The 14,047-nt window shown below is 41.0% G+C and overlaps 1 long non-coding RNA gene across 3 annotated transcripts in view; it reads left to right on the top strand.

Annotated features, from left to right (window-relative positions):
- Positions 1-8,420, top strand: part of LOC143829979 (uncharacterized) — a 70,312-nt gene extending 61,892 nt beyond the window's left edge. For 2 of the 3 annotated variants that reach the window (XR_013228311.1, XR_013228310.1), the window contains exons 3-5: positions 2,724-2,939; positions 3,905-4,046; positions 7,331-8,420. This is a non-coding gene — a long non-coding RNA (uncharacterized LOC143829979). The remainder of the gene's footprint in view (positions 1-2,723; positions 2,940-3,904; positions 4,047-7,330) is intronic. The other variant, XR_013228312.1, reaches the window with a different exon arrangement.
- The last annotated feature ends 5,627 nt before the right edge of the window (positions 8,421-14,047 follow it).

The raw sequence follows: 14,047 nt of genomic DNA, 5'->3' as shown, positions 1-14,047 counted from the left end.
TTTATTGATATTTTTGTAAGGTTTTTATTCTATCCATCACTTTTAATCCTCTGGATAGCAAGACATTTTTGTAATTCTTATTACAGACAGAGACTCTCTTGGATGTACTGGGTTGTTTTCCATTTGTTTGCTTTAACAGAAGTACATAAATAACTGTACAAAGCAGAGAATACTTTCTCATTGTATCTTTTCCCTAATGCTTATAAGGAGGGGAGATGCATAAGTACAAGACAAGAAAACAACCCTCCATCCAATATAAGCGGGCAATCTCTAAAGAACAGTATTGGAAATGTCTGTGGAATTCCTCAGAAATGGAAGTGAATTTTGTTATTATTAAGGCAGTAACTATAAGAGTTACTGTTCAAGCTCAGTTGTTTCTGTAATGATAAGAGTTACTGTTCAAGCTGTTGTTTCTGTTCATACACTATTTTCAATGTTTCCAGTAGAAAAGTAGAAATTAAATATAATTAAAAATAGCAACAACAATAATAATTTATACTTTTGTATGTTATTTGTGTAGAGCTTTTATCATAGGATTTTTGTCACTCTTAACAAGACTATAACACTACTCTGTACAAAACTTTTCCAGTTTCCATATTCTCAGTTAGAAGACAAGAGCTCTTAAATATTTTTGATTCCTTCTATAGATTTTTTGGAGTGAAGAACTGATGAATGTACAATGGCTTAGAGTTTCTTATACAAAAAAGAAGTCATTTACCCCAGTACCCCAAATGATAACTTGAAATGACAGTGTGGGTTTAACTAGAAAATTAAATATTAGCATAATTAATTCACAGCATAGATTAACATATTTTAATAAATTTAAATAGAGGGTAGACTGCACTTAGCAGCCTGTTTATGGCTGCTTTTGTTCTGGCAAAATCCATCCTGACTCCATACTCAGCCAGTGGCTACCACTGGCTTCATTTATCCTCATCAGCACATAGAGTGCTGAAAGGTGCCCAGCCACAGTCCCTTATGCCCATGCACCATTCACTACCAGCTTCAGTAAAATATCGCTCAGCACCAGAGGCACTCCTCTGAGCACATCATGCTCAATGGCTCTGGGTGCCCACCACGCATCTCTACCTTAATGAGTAACTATTCAATTGTTTATTGTATTTTATACTATCCCTTGTGGCTCAGGGCAGTTTACAGCATAGATTCATGAATACTCTGGAACAATACTCTGGAGGTTAAAGAAGAAGTGATTTAAAGCAACTTTATAACATTCAAACTGTTAACCACATAACCATAATGTAACTATTGCCATGACTGATGATGCCTTATGCTGTATGTAGTAGGTATGTCTGATGAGGAGGGTTCTAGAGGGTATAGTGGATGTTGTCAGTTCATTGGCCTCAACTGAAGGCTTGGCAGAAGAGCTCTGTTTTTTAGAGCTGTGCTAGCTTGGGAAGGGCCCTGATTTCCTCTGGCAACCCGTACCTCCATGTGAGGTCTAGACAGAGAATGTCCTGATCCTGGTTGAGGCCTGACATGCTTATTTGGGGGAAGGGACCATCAGTTTATTGTAATTAGTTGAACGTAAATCTCTCCTGGGGGTGTAGGCAGAGAGGCAATCCCTCAGGTACATTGGGCCCAGACAGCATATGGCCTTGAAGGTGATTATCAAGACCTTAAGGTCCAGGATTCAATCGGTAACCAGTGGAGTTGTAGTAAAGGCCATATATGGGCCCTCCAGGGTGTTGCTGTGAAGACCCTGGTTGCTGCATTCTGTACCAGTTGAAGTACCCAGGGATAAGGGTAGGCCCACATTGAGTGACTTACAAAAGTCCAATCTAGAGATGACCATCACATAGATCACCATGGCTAGATGTTCTGGGGCCACGTAGGCCACTACTATCTTAGCTTGGCGCAAGTGGAATAATGCCAGCCTCACTGCTCTTGTGACTTGAGCCTCCCTTGATAGGGAGGCATTGAGGGTCGCACCCAGATTCCTGTTGGAGTGTGTCAGTTCTAGCTGCACCCCATCCAGGTGAGATGTTATACAGTTCCTTGCTGGAACCATTTCTACCTAGCCACAGGACCACCATCTTGGGTTGAGTTTCAGATGGCCCTGCTTAAGCCAATCCATCACTGCTTCCAGACATCTGGCTAAGGACTCTGGGGTGAGTCAGGATGGCCATCTATTAGGAGGAAGAGCTGGGTGCTATCAGCATAATGATAACACCCAAGTCTGAATGAACCTCCAAACCAACTGGCAAGAGTGTGCCTAAAGATGTTGAATAGTATTGGTGAGAGAACCACTACATGTGGCACCCCACATGGGAGTTGGCAATGGTGTGGTTGGCTCTCTCCCACTGCTACCCTCTGCCCCTGATCCTGGAGAAAGGAGATCAGCCATTGAAGCTTCATCCAGGAATGTTGAGATTTGATCTGCAGCTGATCAAGGATTTATTTATTGAATTACATAATTATTATTGCCACCAGCCTGGACATGACAATGCACATAAAAAGGTCCGTGCCCATGCAATCTGGGTCACCTCCCCACCCCCACAATTCCTGCTTGGCCACAAACAGTGACCAACTAATCCTGTTATATCAAAGGCAGGTGGGTGGGTCAGCAGCAAGTGGCAAAAGATGTAGCATGAAATCAGGGAAGAACAATTAGCTTCCAGATTCCATTGTTCCAAAAAGATGAACATTGTACTGGCTGTGACTAAGCTATTTAATGCAAAAGTCGTAACCTAAATGTTATACAGTACCTTTTTTAGGTTCTTCAGTCTCCTGTTTTGCACCCCGAGAAAGCTTGCAGGTAAATTTCTCAAAGCAGATTCACCTGGAGATGGGCATACATAGATTTGAATCGAAAATTGCCCTGGTAAATTGGACAACCAATGGATTAATGCCACTTATCCTTTGTGGTAAATACAAGCTCTGATGGAATACCTCTCCCTTCTGGAATGACTTCCATGCTGGTGAGTGCCTCAACATTACCCTCAACCCTTGTAGAAAATACCTAGAGCCTATAGATTCTGCTTTATTTTATGAGGCTGCTAAAGTAGGCCTCGTCCTTCCTGTTTTCCACAAGATAGGTTATCCCCAAAATAGAAAAATATGTACCTCCTATGGCAGGGAAATGAGCTGATGATTAAGCAGGTGGCTAAATTTGTGTCTTGGTTTACAGATTACAACAAAGGGAATTAAATAGTTAGACACAAAATATCAATCTATAAGGCTGTTCAATGTATGGCTGCAAAAGTTGGACCATAAGGAAGGCCGAGTGTTGAAGAATTGAGGCTTTTGAACTCTGGTGCTGGAGAAGACTCTTGTGAGTCCCTTGAACTGCAAGGCGAACCAACCGGTCAGTCCTAGAGGAGATCAGCCCTGCCTGCTCTTTAGAAGGCCAGATCCTGAAGATGAAACTCAAATACTTTGGCCACCTCATGAGAAAGAAGGACTCCCTGGAGAAGAGCCTAATGCTGGGAGCGATCGAGGGCAAAAGAAGAAGGGGACGACAGAGAATGAGGTGGCTGGATGGAGCCACTGAAGCAGACGGTGCAAACTTAAATGGACTCTGGGGAATAGTAGAGGACAGGAAGGCCTGGAGGATCATTGTCCATGGGGTCACGATGGGTTGGACACAACTTCGCACCTAACAACAACAACAATAAAGCTGTTCAAGTATATAATATTGCTTTAAATGGTTTTTGAATATGTTAACAAAACCTTTTGGATTGGTTTAAGCAATAATGTAATTTTATTGTATATTATATTGGTTACCTCCCTCACATTTGTAATTTTTATTGCACTTTATTTGACTATAAGTCCCTTTTTGGATAGTGGCTGCTTTAGCCATCCTGTCCTGCCTTGAACTTCATTTGCAGCTGGACTGGGACAAATAATTCCACATCTCTAACGGCCATGGATGCCTCTTCTGCAGATTTCCTCTTGCTGCTGAATCGATCCTTTCATCTTTCAAGTGGAGCCCTGGGGTGGAGCGAGTCCAGCTGTCTAAGATGGAATAAGGCCAATCAGGATGCGGCCAAATGAAGCCGACGATGGGCCCAGGATGCAACAAGAAGGTGTGTGTGGGGGGGCTTCCCCCTTCTTCTTCCCTTCCCCTTCTCTCTCTATATATATAGGAAAAATGGAGGATATGACCATAATCCTTGAAGACACGCAGACTACTAATCTGTCTCCCTTTTGATTAATGAAATATGCTACTGCAAAGTTGATCCAAGGAATTGTACAAATTATTAAAATCTCATTAATGGAAAGTTTGATGCCCCTGGCTTTAAATAAATGTTTAAATAACCATTAGTAATAAATAAACAGTACAGAAATTAAATGATTATTGATTAAAGTTAGAAGAGAAATTTCCTGCTGAACATCAACAGAACATAAGGGATGACTATTGGGGAATTATATAATTTTAAGGCTGACAATAAAGTAATTGAAATTGTTTTAAAAATTTCCTTGGCTCAGACATGAACCAAGATGGAGATTGCAACCAAGAAATTAGAATGAGATTGTGATTTGGAAAGCAGCCATGAGGAAATTAGAACAGATTCTTAAGTTTAAGGAAGTGTAGCTGAAGATAATGCACTTTCAATGCGCTTTTGCAGCTGGATTTTCCCGCGCAGAACAGGAATATCTACTTCTAGGTGCATCGAAAGCATATTAATCATTGTGATCAGGTGTCAGGGTCTACCTCCTGGGTGGGTGTGCTCTCCAGCATCCCCTTTCTTTTAGCATCCCTTGCAGGAACATCACAAATGGGAGGAGAGGGTTTCATGATACCCTGAGCTCTGTCTCCCCAGCCTCTGGCCCACCCACTAGTTACTCAGCTGTGGCCTCAGGTAATCCTTAGTCTCTTGAAGACTAAGACTCATCAAAGTCTCTTGAAGACTAAGACTCATCAAAGAAAATGTCAGAATGCCCAATAGACCCCATTCTTGAGACTCTACTTTCCCACCTAATATAACCTGTTTTTACCCATCCTTACCATTGGAAGGGGAAAAAATTAAAATAAAGATCATTATTATTATTATAACCCAATGCCTGTGCTGTTGAATGATGACTTAACAAACAGTGTTTGTTGTTTAATTGGCTTGGCTCAGAGGATTCTCAGGTTTGACAATGGTTTGGACTCTTTGATTTGACATTTGTTACACTAGGCCTGCCACATTGTTCATGCTTTTACTCACTCTCCCTGTTTATGACTAGTTGTTTGGGCTTATTGACTCTGTTTGCATTGGGAGGATTTTGGCCAGTAGCTGTTTTGCTTCGAGTATTTGGTTACCTCTTACCCTTGAGAAAGCTTGGCATTTTCTCCCATAGGAAACAATGGAGGACAGCTAGGTGCACCTTGTTCAAGGAACCATAGAATTTAAGCTCTTGCTCCAAATCACTTGAAACTTGGGGATTACATAGTGGACGGGGATCAGCAACTCCTATACAAATTTTGTGCTATTGGGTTACAAAACTCCTCCTCCAAACATTCTGGAGAATTTCCTAAAGGGGACAATGGAACTGAACAATATTGGACTCAAGAGGGAGGGAGGTGGGCGGGAGAGAGAGAGAGAGAGAGAGAGAGAGAGAGAGAGAGAGAGAGAGAGAGAGAGTGAGAGAGAGACCAAGGCATATGAAGAAAGGTTGGGGGAGCTTGGTCTGTTTAGCATAGAGATGAAATGACAGAGAGGGGATTTGATAACCATCTTCAAGTATTTAAAAGGGTGCCATATAGAGGATGAACCAGAGTTGTTCTCTCTTGCCCTGGAGGGACAGACCAGAACAAATGGGTTGAAATTAATTCAAAAGAAATTCTGTCTAAACATCCGGAAGAAGTTTCTGACAGACAGAGCGGTTTCTCAGTGGAACAGGCTTCCTCGGGAGGTGGTGGGTTCTCCATCTTTGGAAATATTTAAACAGAAGCTGGATAGCCATCTGACAGAGAGGCTGATTCAATGAAGGCTTAAGGGGGTGGCAGGTTATAGTGGATGAGCGATTGGGATGTGAGTGTCCTGCATAGTGCAGGGGGTTGGACTAGATAACCCATGAGGTCCCTTCCAACTCGATTATTCTATGATTCTGTGATTCTATGATAGAAAGAGAGAGCACTCTGCGTACTAAGCTTGTTTTTGAAACTGGGAATACCAAATTTTTGCTTCCTATATTGAGAGCCAGCATGGTGCACTGGTTAAGAGTGGTGGCTTCTAATCTGGCCAGCCAAAATTGATTCCCTGCTCCCCCACATACAGCTATCTGGGTGACCTTGGGCTCACCACGGCACTGATAAAGCTGTTCTGACTGAGCTGTAATATCAGGGCTCTCAAAGCTTCACCCACCTCACAGGGTGTTTGTTGTGGGGAGAGGAAAGGGAAAGTGATTGTAAGCCACTTTGAGACTCCTTCTGGTAGAGAAAAGTGGCATATGAGAACCAACTGTTCTCTCTTCTCCTTGTAAAGGTGCACATCCCTAGGAGACACCATTGGGAAAATGGGTCTTAAGGTTTTTAAGGATTGGTTTGCATGTGATGCTGTGTAGCTGACTGAGTGCAATCATGGCCCCTAGTTGAAAGGAGTGGGTAGGCCTTCCTTGCTTCTTATCCTGAGATACATTACATGGACTCTGGGCCAGAGTGCTGTTTGGACTGCATGCATTTGAACAACTATGGCTCCTCAACTTTGGCATGCCTCTAAGAAGGAACCAGGGTGCATCCTTGCAATTGCAAAGAGGCACCCTCTTCTGTGAGGGGATGGGAATCAGGTCTGCAGGGCTCTTTTAACCCTCAGTGGATGTTCCCCTCATCTTTCCTGTTGATAAATTGTGATATTGTATTGTGTTTCCCTTACGTGAGTGTGAGTAAGCCACTAACATAGTGCCAAAAATGTCCACAGCTATGGGGCTGACAGATATAGCCCCAAGGTGTGTAACTTCGCATCAGGTCTGCCCATGCATGGACCAGTTCTTATAATACCCTCTACGAGCTGCCACTGGCCATGTTCAAGCAGGGACCAGTGGATACCTCTGATTGGTGGGGCACTTGGGTGTAGGGTAGGTGGAGGGGCTGCCTTCCAAAGCCACCTCAGGCATCTATGGACTATGCCATTGTTTAGGCTAGCATAAGTTTCCACCAGTCCTGGGGAGCTTATGGAGTCCATGTCCCTGGACCTTCTCCCTCTGCCACCAGGGCAGGGGGTTAAGGTGATACTCATACAGGTGGTTGTATAGTGTTGGTGCCCAGTGGCAGAGTAGTATACTGCCATATCTCTTGATTATGCAGGCCCATTTCAGAGGTTCAGCAGAACAGCAGTCAACTGGGTTCGCTCCCTTCAGGATTGTATTGTAAATTTATTTTTTCCAGGTTTACCACATCAATTCATGAAATAAATGATCTGAAACTTCACCAGCACTCTATCCAAATATAATTTTTCCAGAAGTAACAAACAGCGGGAAAGGCACAAAATGGACACTCACAGCTTCTGCCCTAGGAAATGCTTCAATTGTATCATGTTAATCTCCTTCTCAAATGCAGAATCATATCTGATGTTCTCCATGGAGGTTTTCTATTGGGGGGGGATTCAATGTTGTTAAATCACTGGCCCTAACCAAACCACCCATCCCCATTCAGGACTTCAAATGAGCATGGCAGGGTGAATCAAGTCTACTGAGTTAACTGTGACAGCATCGAGAGCCTGTATAGATTCAAGTGTTGGGCAATGGATGCTTGGCTTTAAATCCAATCTCTGCTATAAGGTTCACTAGTAACTTTAAAGTGAGGATAGAATGGAGAGGGGAAATTTCATGGACGTTCCAAGTTTCTACTTGGAAGAAGGATAAGGTAAACAAATATGACAGTGTGACCTCTTTTGTTCACCATGGAATCAGCTATATCATTGCATAGCTATTGTAGCCATAGATCATTAAAAAGTTAGGGGTTATAGAATAACATCTGAACAAAGAAAGTACAGAGGACTAGTGTGAATGAAATATGCATTTTGAAGAGGATTTGACACATGACTCAAGTTCTAGGAGAGAATTCCAGATAGAGTTGCAAAGAAGTACAAGCAAAGCTGAGGACATGATAAAGAAATTTGCAGGCAATTAAATTTGGCACACTACTAAGAGGAATGATGTCAAAAGGAATGTGCTGCTCATTGTATGTAAAGTACTGAGTAATTCTGATAAGAGGAGAGTCTCTTTCAATTATTAGTTGCACTAAAAACCCTATTTGCAATAATTATTGTATTTTATCTTTTTTTCCCTACATAGTACATCAATGTCAAAGGAAGCAATTACTCACATTTCAATCTGATGAAAACTGTTATAATCTGGGGCTAGTCAAATAGAGGCATGAACTGAATGAAATAAATGATCTGTTGTCTTACTTATGGAGAGCCTTTGTATAGGCATGGGAAAAAAAGACTTGATCCATTAGTTGCACAATTAAACATGTGGTCTGATAAAGAAAACCTGTCTTATTGTTATGCGACAATTCATAATTTATATTTTATGCTGGTGAGACATTTGGTTTTGTTTATTAATGTGTGATTGAGTTAGATTTTTATGACAATAGTTATTGTGTTTTATAACTAAAGAAGATACTTCAGGAATGATCTGAAGTTTTCTCCAAATGAATATTTCTTTTAAAAAGAAAACTGAGTTTTTGCGTGAGCAAAAAACCCTCTGCCTTTACTCTTTATCTTCTTTAAAGTGGCACTGGCCTCTCTGATAGTACACATTTTTAATCCATTGGCCCCCAAATGAAGGTCAACATAGAGTTCCCTTAATGCAAAAATAGTATTACAGAAGTAGAATACAATGCAGAAAGGATAATAAATAGAATAAAAAGATAATACCTCATCTAGCTGTATACAGCCCTGTTCCTTTATAACAGCACCTTCTTAAACCATTAAACATCAGCACTGTTTCTCTTACAAATCACCTTCCTAGACAATTCTGTCCTACATAGCTTGCAGAGTGACAGAAATGTAGGTACTTTCCTGACCTCCTCAAGTAGCTCAGCCAGCACATGTAGAGGCTTCAACAAGGACTGCCATGTATGGACAGCTATTGATACTACATGGTGGCACCTTCAGAATAGGGTTGCCAGATCTGGGTTGAGAAACACCTGGAGACTTTGGGGGGTGGAGCCAGGAGTGGGTGGGATTTGGGATAGGGAGGAACCACAGTGGAGCATAATGTTATGGAGTCCACCCTCCGAAGCAGCTGTTTTCTCCAGGGGAAGTGATCTCTGTCACTTGGAAATGAAATATAATTTCATTGGCATCCTTACTTCAGAATGCTTTGCTCATAAGACTGAAGCTGGTGTGTGGAACCTAGCTAATCTTGCATATATGAGGGCATAAGGTCATGCAGAGTTTTGAAGTGATAACCAGCACATTTAATTAACCCTGGTAACTGAGAGGTAGTCAGTGAAGCGACTGTTGATTGGGGCTAGCAGCTTTGTTGGATAAGGGATATTTTTAGAACCTTAGGCAGGTTCCTTTCTGGTTTGTGCATGGTCAAACTATAACTGTCAACAGGAAGAATGGAAAGTGAAAATAGATCAAAGAAACTCCTTTGTCCCTAAGAGATTGTCTCAGAATTCTCGTACACCAGTGTTGTTTTTTTTTATTGTTGTTATTAAAGTTGTCAGCGCTCATTTATTGGCTGAATGGTGTGGGCCAGTATGCAAAGATTACTACATGGTGGCACCTTCAGAATAGGGTACTCAATATCAGTGAGTATCATCACAAAAAATGCCCCACTGTAGACATCAGCAGGGAGACATCCCCAATAATTCGTCGCAGCTACTCCTCATGGTTTCACTAACACTTTTATACATTTGTATGTAGAAATTGGGTTGGAGTTTTGCAGTGCTGCCTGTTGCTTCCATTTTCTCATTCTTCTGAACTGCCTTCTTCTCCTTCCTAATAGTACTATTAACATTGGGATTAAATGCAACTAAACCTACCTTTTCATTTGCAAGCATTTTCCTACAAGACATGATAGTTTCGTTTCTTTGACAACACCCCTGCTGAGGGAAATAAGTCCACATAACCTAGCAATCCTCCTTTCCCAGCACCTGCTGATGAGGAGTATTTTGCCATTCTCACATCTCTCTACCTCAGCCTCCTTTCACCCTTCTTCCACTTTGCACTGCCCCCTGCTAACAATCACTCATCTAAATTTCCCAGATGAATTCCATGTGCAAAGAACAACAGACTTAACCTGAAAATGAAATGTACATAAAAGCAGAAGAGATTTAGAATGGAAGAATTCTGGGTGGGTGGATGTGAGGGAGAGAGGAGACAGAGAGAGACCTATAAACAGATACACAGCTTTGCCCATAGCATGAGTAATCTGCAAAGCCTTTGAAACATTTCAGTTTCATGTCTGTGATAATTAAAGAGCAATGACCTTCTCATTAGTACTAAGAGGCCTGATGATTATTGTTACCCATTTTTCTTAATGGATGCAAGCTACATGCGTGAACTTGGAATATCAAAGCAATTCTCCAAGATATTTATTAGAGTCAAAATTACAAAAACACATAGCAAACCTTTAGTTTGAATTACAAGTGTTAATATATGCAGAACCAAATGAATAGCTCATCTTTCTTCCTCTCTTGTATCTTAAATTTTTCATTACAAATTTCCAGGGCTTCAAAGTAGGATCTCACAGTCGGCCCCCTTTTTTCTTTCTTGCATGACAAAGAGCTGTCAAAAACTGTTCCTGTGTTTGTTAGTATTTTTTCTCTTTTCTCTCTCATCTAAATGTCAAACAACTTAGCTTAAATAAAGCACAGCATTCTTCGGCTGGTGCTTCTCAAAAGAAAAACAACACCACAGAAGGCGTCTAAAAAGCCCCTAATTAATGTTTCTCATTGATTTTTGTTTTAGTGTGATGTATTTTATGAAAAAAATATGAATCTATAAGGCACTCTCATTAAAATCATTAGCAGCTCAATGTTAGCTGAAAACAGCTCATTCTTTGCACTGCAGTGTTTAAAAGCACATTCACACTCAGTTCTTTATTAACATCACAAGCTTGTGCTAGCTGAAAACTAACATTACGTTTGTCAGGTACCATTGAGCAGTGATGAGCAGAATGTTAAAAAAAAGCCCTATCAAGGTGAATAATAAGAACCTAGGGTAGCTGTATCATGTCTGTCTTTTCAGGACCCCTTTCATGCATACAAGCATGAAAATGTAACATCTTGGAAGATGATTTCTGTATTCTGCATTTGAATTATAGTAATGACTAAAAAAGGGGAAAACATCATTTCTGCCTGGTGGGGCTGCTTCATCTTGCCAACGGGACCAATAATATTTGAGAAGTACAACTGAAGTGCATTAAAACAGTTTTCTGCTTCAGTAAAATGTCTGACCTCTGGCTTAGATCAATGAGAGATTGGGTTGCCAGACATGTCCTGGCAACCACTGGGAGATGGGGAGGGGGGAGGCAGGAACTTACCGAAAGGGTAGGAGATCATCAGGTCCATGTGATAATGCAAGTTCTGGAGTTCAAGTGATGGCATGATGTCAGGGTAACTTTTTGGCTGAGTGCTACAGCATTGCCTCCAGAGTGATGCCATTGCTTCTGAGTTGTACCAGAAGTTCCATCATTGTGTATGGATGATGATCATGTACCTGATTTGGTCAGCCAGTTTCCATCCACCAACAAGCTAAGCATCTGCACCCGCAGATTGGTTCTCCATGGAAAATTACATCATTCCCTCCCCAATCCTAGGTTAGGATTCTTATGGGCTATATTAATGTTCATTCTTTTATATTAGGTTTTAAACTGTATTTTAAGATTTTATGTAATTTAAATATGTTGTAATCTGCCCTGAGCTGGTTGAGACATGGTGGACTAGATGTCTAAATAACAACAACAGCAACAACCTGGAGGTCCCTGACCATAAGTGGGTAAATAAGAACCTTACTGAAAGAGCCCCCAAATGCAGAGCAGCTACTGAGATGCTTCTGCTTTTGGTCTTGCCATACAGAATCCCCACAAAGTTTGGTTTTGTCTATATGCGTAGTATTACCAGGGTAAAAGTTGGTTTGATTGTATTTGTGATATACCCTGAAAAAGAAGTGTAAAGCCAAACTAGATATGAGTCAGAAAATCTGTTACCTACGATCTCAGGCAGTTTTTACAAAAAGTCAAGAAGTTTGTATGTGTATTCAGATTGGAATTTTGAATTTGCTGATGAGAAACTTTTCACGGATGCAATTCCAGAGGCAATATGTGCCCAATAGGGTAAAACATTCAGGTACTCAGGTTCTGGTATTGACCTTCAAGGCCCTTCACAGTCTGGGACCCACATATCTGAGGAACTGCCTATCACTTTATGTTCTCCGTAAGGCTTTGCGCTCTGTAGGTACTAATCTGCTGGTAATTCCTGGCCCCCAAGAAGTTTGCCTGGCCTCAACTGGGGACTTTTTGGTCCTGGCCCAGGAGCTTTCATGATTCTGCAGGGCCTGCAAAATGGAGCTCTTCTGACAGGTCTTTGGCAGAGGCTGAGGTGCAGAAAATTGAGGGACCCTTCCTCATATTAGAGCTGTGAGTCTAACAGATCATATCCATCTGTACTGGAAATAGTTGGCACCCCTGGAAATCTATGCCCTGAGGCGCTGAGAGAGGCAAAGAGGGTTGGGGTGACCGGGAGGGTGGATACAGGATAGGATCTTAAGTTTTTCACTGTCAGAGCTTGTTATTTAATGTTTTAATTGGTGTGGAGTTTTATTTTCTGTAACCCACCATGTGAAACTCAAATACTCTGGCCACCTCATGAGAAGGAAGGACTCCCTGGAGAAGAGCCTAATGCTGGGAGCGATTGAAGGCAAAAGAAGAAGGGGATGACAGAGAATGAGGTGGCTGGATGGAGTCACTGAAGCAGTCAGTGCGGGAATGGTAGAGGACAGAAAGGCCTGGAAGATCATTGTCCATGGGGTCGTGATGGGTCAGACACGACTTCGCATTTAACAACAACAACCCACCATGAAACATTTTACGAGAGCGGCAGGTAAGAAATCAAATAAATAAATTTGGGATAAATTGCTCAAGAAGGGGCAGTTAGTTAAAGAAAATAGTACATGGGCAAAAAGACTTGTCCATCTAGAACCAAACTGTGGTTGAGCATTATATTCAAATAAAGCTATTATAGAAACAAATTTACTCTTTTGTTGTTTAAGAAATAATGTTATTTATTAAAATATATCAGTTGCAAAAGCTTGGTGTAATTAGTGAAATGATGCAGACTAAAACTAAACTATATCTTTGGAACTTGTTTGCCATTTTAGCAAAGTAGGAAATAAAACCAATCCTCTTTCAAAACCCCTCTCCATTAAATATTTTTTATAGTTGTCCTAAAGTAAAAAGCTATTATAGACTGACGTATGCAGCCTACATTTAAGATATCCATTTAATAATCACATGTAGCTTTCAGATTACAGCAAATGTTTGTGTAGTGCTTTTGCACAATGGTGTGCCTCACTTTATTTCCTAGTTCCTGGAAACAGTAGATTCATGGCAAGTTTTCCAGTTGCAAAACCAGTAGTAGATGGATTTATTCTTGCTAACGGTGTGGCCAGCTGCAAAATCCACACTGTTGGCATTACATTTCATTGACTTTTTTTTGATCTGATGTCCATTAATGGTGCTGTCAACCAAATTATCATACAAAAATAATTACACTGCAAGTAAAAAATTTAGATTCAGATATGAACAGTAAATCTCCATTAATTTAAGGCTCAAAATATGTTAATGCTTTGTAATATTTTTTCTTTATAGGGAACACAATAGTGAGGTCATCTGTAATAAACATGTTAATATTGAACCTTGGTAGTTTCACCTCTCAGATCTGTAAGACATTTATGGCTGAAATATGGGAAAGAGATCCTTAAAATCTTGTTTTATGGCAACCTCTATGCAGGACTATAAAACACTCCTGTGAATGAAACATAAACTAAAGAAGATCTATGTTTTACTAAAGGGGTCTGTGCTCATACTTATTGCTGGTTTGACTTCACCAACATTTAACTTGCCTTTGCTTCATGAGGACAGATTT

Source organism: Paroedura picta, chromosome 2 (genome assembly GCF_049243985.1).
Source record: "Paroedura picta isolate Pp20150507F chromosome 2, Ppicta_v3.0, whole genome shotgun sequence".
Classification (NCBI taxonomy): domain Eukaryota; kingdom Metazoa; phylum Chordata; class Lepidosauria; order Squamata; family Gekkonidae; genus Paroedura; species Paroedura picta.
The sequence above is the reverse complement of the archived record's forward strand: the minus strand, read 5'-3'. Positions and strand labels throughout refer to the sequence as shown.